The sequence below is a fragment of the Castanea sativa genome, chromosome 12, assembly GCF_040712315.1.
Source record: "Castanea sativa cultivar Marrone di Chiusa Pesio chromosome 12, ASM4071231v1".
NCBI classification, from domain to species: domain Eukaryota; kingdom Viridiplantae; phylum Streptophyta; class Magnoliopsida; order Fagales; family Fagaceae; genus Castanea; species Castanea sativa.
In genome coordinates, this window is record NC_134024.1 from 5,349,939 (window position 1) to 5,357,946 (window position 8,008).

At 31.0% G+C, this 8,008-nt stretch overlaps 1 pseudogene; it reads right to left on the reverse strand.

Moving 5' to 3' along the window:
* Positions 1 to 357: 357 nt before the first annotated feature.
* On the reverse strand, positions 358 to 1,398 carry LOC142621372 (germin-like protein subfamily 1 member 14; annotated as a pseudogene).
* Positions 1,399 to 8,008: the final 6,610 nt, after the last annotated feature.

Below are 8,008 nucleotides of genomic sequence, written 5' to 3' on the forward strand. Positions count from 1 at the left end.
AACTTTGTGTATATGCAACAGTTTTTTTATGTCAATATATTCAAGTTTTATTTTATTTAAATTTTGTTTAATTTAAATTTTTTAATGACCACCCTAAGCAAAATTTCTGGAGCCGCCATTGTAAAGCTGGCTTGGGATACAACATATGAGCTAAAAATAGATGTATTCAATTTATGTAACTATGCCTGTTTTTTTAGTAGCCTTTTTTCATTTAACTGTAGTTGAGCTTCAGTCTAACTTAAATAAACTATAGCTTAATACATTATGCAATTTTTTTTTCCTTTTTTTGAATTTAGTAATTAATGGTTTTACTACATAAATTAATAGAAATATAGACAAATGAGGAACAGTTACTTAACCCAACATTCTTTTATTATATCCCAAACCCTCTAAATTTAAAATGAGTTACATAAGCAATCGTTTTATTTTATTCTAGTTATGATTGCAAGGAGATAAACATAGCAAAATGACTAGTGCTTCAAGGCACTTGCAAACAATTTTCTACTTTTCAACTCCAAATTCTTTCTGAAGCTCTTCAACCACGTTTTCGTCGAGTTGGAAGGCCTTGGTGAGAACATTAGGATTAATGGGAGGATTGGATCCGAAGACAGCATCTGCTATTGTGAATACACCTGCATTTTGGCTGCTTAAACCAGAAATGGCAATTGCATTAGTTTTTCCCACATTTAATTGGAAGTGAATGAGACCGACTGGAAAGGCAAACACATCCCCCTTATTTAGAGTTTTAGTGAAGAGACGATTATCTGGGTTGGATGTTACAAAACCAACGAAGAGAGTACACTCCAAGACTACTACGATTTCAGTGCCGCGGGGGTGAGTATGGGGAGGATTTTCTCCATATGGTGCAAAGTCGATTCGAGCCAGGGATATGCCGAGAGTATTGAGGCCTGGTAATGTGTCTACATTCACAGTAGTGATGTTTGACCCAACTTTATTATCTGTGTTCCCAACAATGTTCAATCCCTCGAAGAAGAAATATTCAGCTTTGACAAGCTTTGGATCCTTTCAGAACTTTCCATTAACGAATACTGCATAAATGAATTTTTGTTATGGACACTTTAAAAAGAATGCCTAAGACTTCAATGCAGAAAATATCAAGGCCAGGTAGCTAATAATATTTCTTCCATTAATATTCTGGTTAGTGTAGATTGTTCACGTTAGAAAATTAATGCAGAAACTTGAAAAAAGAAAAAGAAAAGTTTGTACCCGCTGATTTGGAGTAGTCCGAGTAGTCCTTAAGTGCAACACAGAAGTCCTGCAGGGGATCAGGGTCAGAGGCAAAGGCAAGAGAGAATGCCAATGCGAAGAGGGCAACAGTTACAATGTAAGCTTTCCTCATATTTCAGGCTTACTCTATCTTCTGTTCTATATATTTTGCTTCGGGTGAGGGATGAGAAATGTTGCATGGAAGGCATATCTATTTATAGATAAGACACATTGAATAGGTCTCTGGTTTTCCATACGGGAATGATATATAGACTTGTTCAGTCTTCGATTATTTTACGAATGTTCTTTTTGATTGCCAAATTATTCTTTAACTACTACCCCGTGGCTTAAAGTTTCAACGAATAAGACCAGTTCAATGAGAAAATATTACAATTCTATGCTACTACGGCACAACCAATAGATTGAATTAGTATGTGTACTAAACCTGTACTTTGTTCTTACAATGTACTTCATTGCTCATCTCTGTTCACAATTGATCAAGCTCTGAACTAATTGAACACACCATGTCTTGTATGCAACTGATTGGATGTGTTGATATTTCAAGGAGTTGTTAATAACTTAATAGTTTGGTGGAAAGTTTCTGTGTGGCTTTTGTTTTCCAAAATTAAATAGAATGGTTGATAATTACTATTATAGAACCGATAATTAGATGGATTCAAAGCTTCTAGTGTATTAGGTAACTGCTACAATCAACGTCCATATGAAGATAGTCTTTGTCCATGGGAAGAAGTTTAACCTTTCAAATGTGTTAGGTCCATATTTTTAGGTTGGAAAAATATGAACAACAGTAACAAATTAGAACCCAGTTTTTCTAGTTTAGTGTATAAAGCTTGGTATTGTAACAATAAGACAACTAAACCTTTTATGTTGTTGCAACTAGACCTCTTCTTTGCAAATATATAATGATATGGAGCAAAAAGAGGTTAAATTGCAGATGGAGCTACGGGGGTCATGCTAGTACAGTGTTAAAGTCCCACATTGGCAAAGAAAAAAATAAGGAGTACTATTTGGTACATTAGCAGAGTTTATGTTCTGAAATAAAAGCACAAGGGCGTAAGGGCATTTAACACAAAATGTTTAGTGATTTTATCATTACTGATAGTTAAGACAAACGTACCTATATATATATAAATATTTTTCTTTTATAAATCTATATATGCATGTATAAAAACTTACAAAGGATCAAAATGCAAGTTCTCTGCGAAACTTGTTTCACTAGTGCCACCATTATGAAAATTTTGTAAATGACTAACAGCACTAGCTTGCAACCAGATTGTTTAGGAACGAGTTACAGTGGTTGAACTGAGAAGTCAAAGCTTTAATGGGCTAGGCCTACATTAAAGTTTTAGTATACACCAGTCGCATATACATTATGCGTGGGAATAAATAGTTATTCTGTATTGTATTATAATGTATAGTTTTTTCTCTAAATTTTTTTGAAGATAATTTGTTTACCTTAAAAATTAAACAATTTTTGTTTTGTCCGATTAGGTCCACTTGGTCAGTTTCAGCCCCCGCCCTCCCATTCAGTCCATTTTAGACTAATTGGGTCTTAAATTGATTCTTTGTGTAGGTTTTCTTTTCAAGTTTAGTTCAATTTTTTTTTTTTTTTTTTTTGGATTGAAAAGTATGAAATTTTATTATATTTGGGCTAAATTCTTTAGTTTCAAATTAAAAAATACAATAAAAATACTAAAATAAACATTAGAAATTAGAAATATGAGCCTTAAAAATGCAACAAAAATGATAAATATTCAAAAGTCTTATTCGGTCCACATTGTTTCTATTTGGTCCAATCAGTCCTCTTTGGTCCTATTTAGTCCATTCTATCCACTCTAATTGTATTCGGTCCAATGTGATCTATTCAGTCTTATTCAGTCCACGTTGGTCCATTTAGTCACATTGGCTCTCTTCGGTCTATATTGGTCCTATACCTTCTATTCTATCCACTTTAGTTCTGTTCGGTCCACTTTGTCTACCTTGGTTCAACTTGGTCCTCTTTAGTCTACATTAGTCCTATTCGGTCCATTCTGTTCACATTGATCCACTTCAGTCCTATTCATTCCATTTTGTCCACTTTGGTTCTATTCAGTCCATTCTTTCTACTTTGGTCCTGTTCAGTCTACATTGGTCCTATTTAGTCCACTTCAGTCAGATTTGGTTCTGTTCAGTCCATTATTCCACTTCAGTCCTATTTGGTTCACCTTGTTCCTATTCGGTCCATTCAGTTCATTTTAGTCTACTTCGATATATTTTTGTGCTCTTACATAATGGGAAAAGACATATTTGGATTGAAAGCACCTAACCTAAATCCTAATTTATTAAAAATATATGTAGGATTTATTGTTGTTACGCTAAATTTAAGTGAAAGTATTTATAAACATAAATGCTATGAATATACAAATGTAATTTGTAGGGAAATTATTCATTGGACAAAGTTTAGCTACAAAATTGGTTTTAGCCTTAAGCTACAAACTCACTCAATATCTTTTTATTAGATGTGAATTTTGACAAATCCACCATTGAATTACATCTTCTTCTTATATCCTCCATGTTTGCAAAATTTTAAGAAAACTAAAGATCAATAGTTATGTCATCAATACATTTTTAAATCGTAAGTTTTTGTAATTTAAAATTATGCATAAATTATAAGTTTATAGATTATATAGTAAACAATATCCGATTAACATAAAATTTGACATGTGTATTAAGAATGTAAAGAACATATAATTCAATGGTTACATTTTCAAAATATACAGTAATATTTATTTTATTGAGTGAGTTCGTAGCTTAAAACTACAACTAATTTTGTAGCTAAACTTTGTCCTTATTCATTTGTTTTAACTTCGTTACTTTTAAATGAATTGCATGAGATTGATTATACATTTAAGCAATATGTATGTATAATTTTTATTTAAATAAATTATTCAAATTATATATTCATTCTCTTAAAAGAGATTATCATGATAATCAAAACTCATATCAAACCTATACTAAATATGTATAATTTATTCTCTAAATTTTATTAAAGAGAGAGAAATATTACTTGTGATTGGGACTAAAAAATACAGCACCAAAATGTATGAACCCAAAATAGAGTTTTAAAAATCACAATGATTCATCAATATAAAATAGAGTTGCAAGAAAGAATAAAAAATCAAGAGAAAGAAAATAACTACTTTTCAAGAGAGAATGTGAGTGATAATAATAAGAAAATGTTTAGTGATTTATCATTACTGATCGTTAAGACAAACATACCAATATGTATAGATGTTTTTCTTTTATAAATCTATATATGCATGTATAAAAACTTATATATAGAGGTTCAAAATGTAAGTTCTCTACGGAACTTGTTTCACTAATGTCACCATTATGAAAATTTTGTAAATGAGTAACAGCACTTGCTTGTGATCAGATTGTTTTGGAATGAGTTATAGTGGTTGAACTGAGAAGTCAAAGCTTTAATGAGCTAGGCCTCACCATTGAAAAATTACAGTCAAATAACAGAAACAGGGAGAACAAAAAACAATTTACCAATGGCACAATCAAATTCTCCCTAAGGCACATTGAAATCAACTTAAGAAAAGTGAGTCACTCCATGCTAGGGAGAAACCAATGGAGAGGGCAAAAAAAAAAAAATGCCAAATATCTACAAACATAAGCCAAGTATCTTGGGTATGTTTGCGGAACCCTCCACTGAATGCCCTTCATGCATCACACATAGGCCTTGCTTAGGCTAAGATCCATACATTACTGTACTATTGATTGTGTAGATCGACACAAGTCTTGTGCAGAAAGCCTTTGTCCAACTATCAGACTCAAAAAATACTAAGGACAAGTTAACTACAAAACCTACATAATTCAAACCTAGGCGTTTTAAAGATAACTTTTACAACAACAGTTCTTTTTTGAAGATGATGGAAGAAGCAGAACGGTGGCGGGAAGGGCAGTGGGAGAGATGTTAGATGTAGTTATTAAATTAATTTGGATAGAAATAGGAAATAGTGGAGAGAAATGCATGTTGTAGTTATTGACACTAGTCACAGTCTCACATTATGCGTGAAAATGAATAATTATTTTGTATTGTAATATAATGTATAGTTTTTTCTCTAAATGTTTTTTTTATCATTCTCTAAATGTTTTTGAAAATAATTTGTTCTCCCAAAAAATTAAACAATTTTTATTCGGTCCAATTAACTCTACTTTGTTCCAATTTGGTCCACTTGGTCAGTTTCGGTCCCCCTTTAGTTCATTTTAGACTAATTGGGTCTTAAACTACTCCTTTATGTTGGTTTTCTTTTTAAGTTTAGCTCCAAAAAAAAAAAAAAAAAAATTCCTTACTTTTTGGGTTAAAAAGTATGAAATTTTATTATATTTGGGCTAAACTCTATAGTTTTGAGTTAAAAAATACAATAGAATACTAAAATAGACATTAGAAATTAGAAATATGAGCCCTAAAAATGCAATAAAAATGATAAATATTCAAAATTCTTATTCAGTCCACATTGTTTCTATTTGGTCCAATCAGTCCAATTTGGTCCTATTGGGTCCTATTTAGTCCATTTTGTCCACTATAGTTCTATTTGGTCTTATTCAGTCCACGTCGGTCAGTTCACTCCATATTAGCTCTATTCGGTCTACATTGGTCCTATTCTTTCCACTTCGGTCCTATTCGGTCCATTCTACCTGCTTTGGTTCTGTTTAGTCCTACTCAGTCTAAATTGGTCCTATTCGGTTCACTCTGTCCACTTTTATTTACTTCAGTCCTATTCAGGCCATTCGGTTTACTTTAGTCATATTCAGTCCATTTTGTCCACTTTGGTTCTATTCGGTTCATTCGGTCTACTTCGGTCCTGTTGATTCTACATTGGTCCTATTTGGTCTAATTTGGTCCTCTTCAGTCTGTTATGTCCACTTCAGTCCTATTTAGTCCATCTTGTTCCTATTCAATCCATTTGATTCTATTAAGTCCATTTGGTCCACTTTGTTCCATTTGCTCCAATTTGGCCCATTCGGTTCATTTGGGTCTACTTCTATCTATTTTTGTGCACCTTCATTATGAAAAAAGACATATTTGGGTTGAAAGCACCTAATTTAAATCCAAATTTATTAAAAATAAATATAATGTCAAACTTGTAATATCTTAAATTTTAACCACCGCACACATTTGGTGCGATGGTCACTTCACAAGTATAAGTAGTAATGGGGTGTGAGAGGGCAAGGGCCAAGGATTAAGTATCCAAGAAAGAGCTTCACACACACATACACTTAGATTAGGCTAGAGTAGAATTCTATCTTGTATCAAAAAAAAATAAGCATAGTATTTATTGTTGCTACGCTTTTCTTGATCCACTTTAATGTATCATTTCTGTCCACTTTGGTACGGCTAAATTTAAGTAAAAGTATTTCTAAACATAAGAGTTATAAACATATAATGTAATCATTAAGGAAATTATTCATTTGTTTTAACGTCGTTGCTTTTAAATGAATTGTATAAGGTTGATTATACATTTAATAAATATATATATATATAATTTTTATTTAAATAAATTATTCAAATTATATATTCATTCTCTTAAAAGAGATTATTATAATAATCAAAACTCATATCAAGCTTATACTGAATATGTATAATTTATATCTCTAAATTTTATTGTAGAGAGAGAAGATTACTTGTGATTGGGAACTAAAAAAATAAAACACCAAAATGTATGAACCCAAAATAGAGTTTTAAAAATCACAATGATTCATCGATATAAAATAAAGTTGCATCAAAGAATAAAAAATCAAGAGAAATAAAATAACCACTTTTCAAGAGAGAATGTGAGAGAGAGAATAATAAGAAATTTATAGAAAATAATATGGGAATAAAAATAGTAAAAAAAAAAAAAAATATATATATATATATATATATATAGTAGTAGACATCAAATTATCCAAGTCATGTTATGTAATAAAATAACATGATATTCTTATATACTATTTTTATAATGCAATATGATAACATCAATTAAATCAAAGAAAAAAAAAGATAACAACTTAAAAACACAAAACTTAATCACATCAACCCAACAGAGAGTCTCAAATAATACAAAAATTCATCCAACCTAAAGTAGAGATGCACTAAAAGTATTTTAAAAAATCCACCAAAAATGGAAGAGAGAGAGAGAGAGAGAGAGAGAGAGAGAGAGAGAGAGAGATAACTCTTGTATGTGGGAAAACTATGTATAAGACCTGAAATAGAATTGTAAATATATAATAAGAGGAGGGGAATAAGAAAAACAAAAAATAAAGGAAGATAAAAGGATAGAGGAAAAGTGATATTAAGGTAGATAGTTGTGAGGAGATGAAAAAGGTAAAAGTGAGAGGAAAAGTTAGAGAAAGTATAACAATAAGTTGGAAAATTAATAATAAAGAAAGAGAGTTAAAAATAAGAGAGAGAATGTTGAAAATGGGTGAATGATGTAGCCATTGAAATGACTCGATAAGAATGTAGTAATAATAAATATTACGCTTTAGTTTATATATATAGATATATAGATATATAGATTGACATCATCTTATGCTATTCTAATCATATAATGTATTTGTAGGTTCTAGTCAGCTCAAATGGTAAAGTCTTTAATGGTTGAATAAGAGATCTGAGGGTTCAATCTCCGGTTACACCAAAAACCAATTGATGTTTTAGTCTGATGATAAAAAGCTATCATTAGGAGCAGACACCATAGATTGAAACTCTACTTCAAAAAAAAAAAAAGTA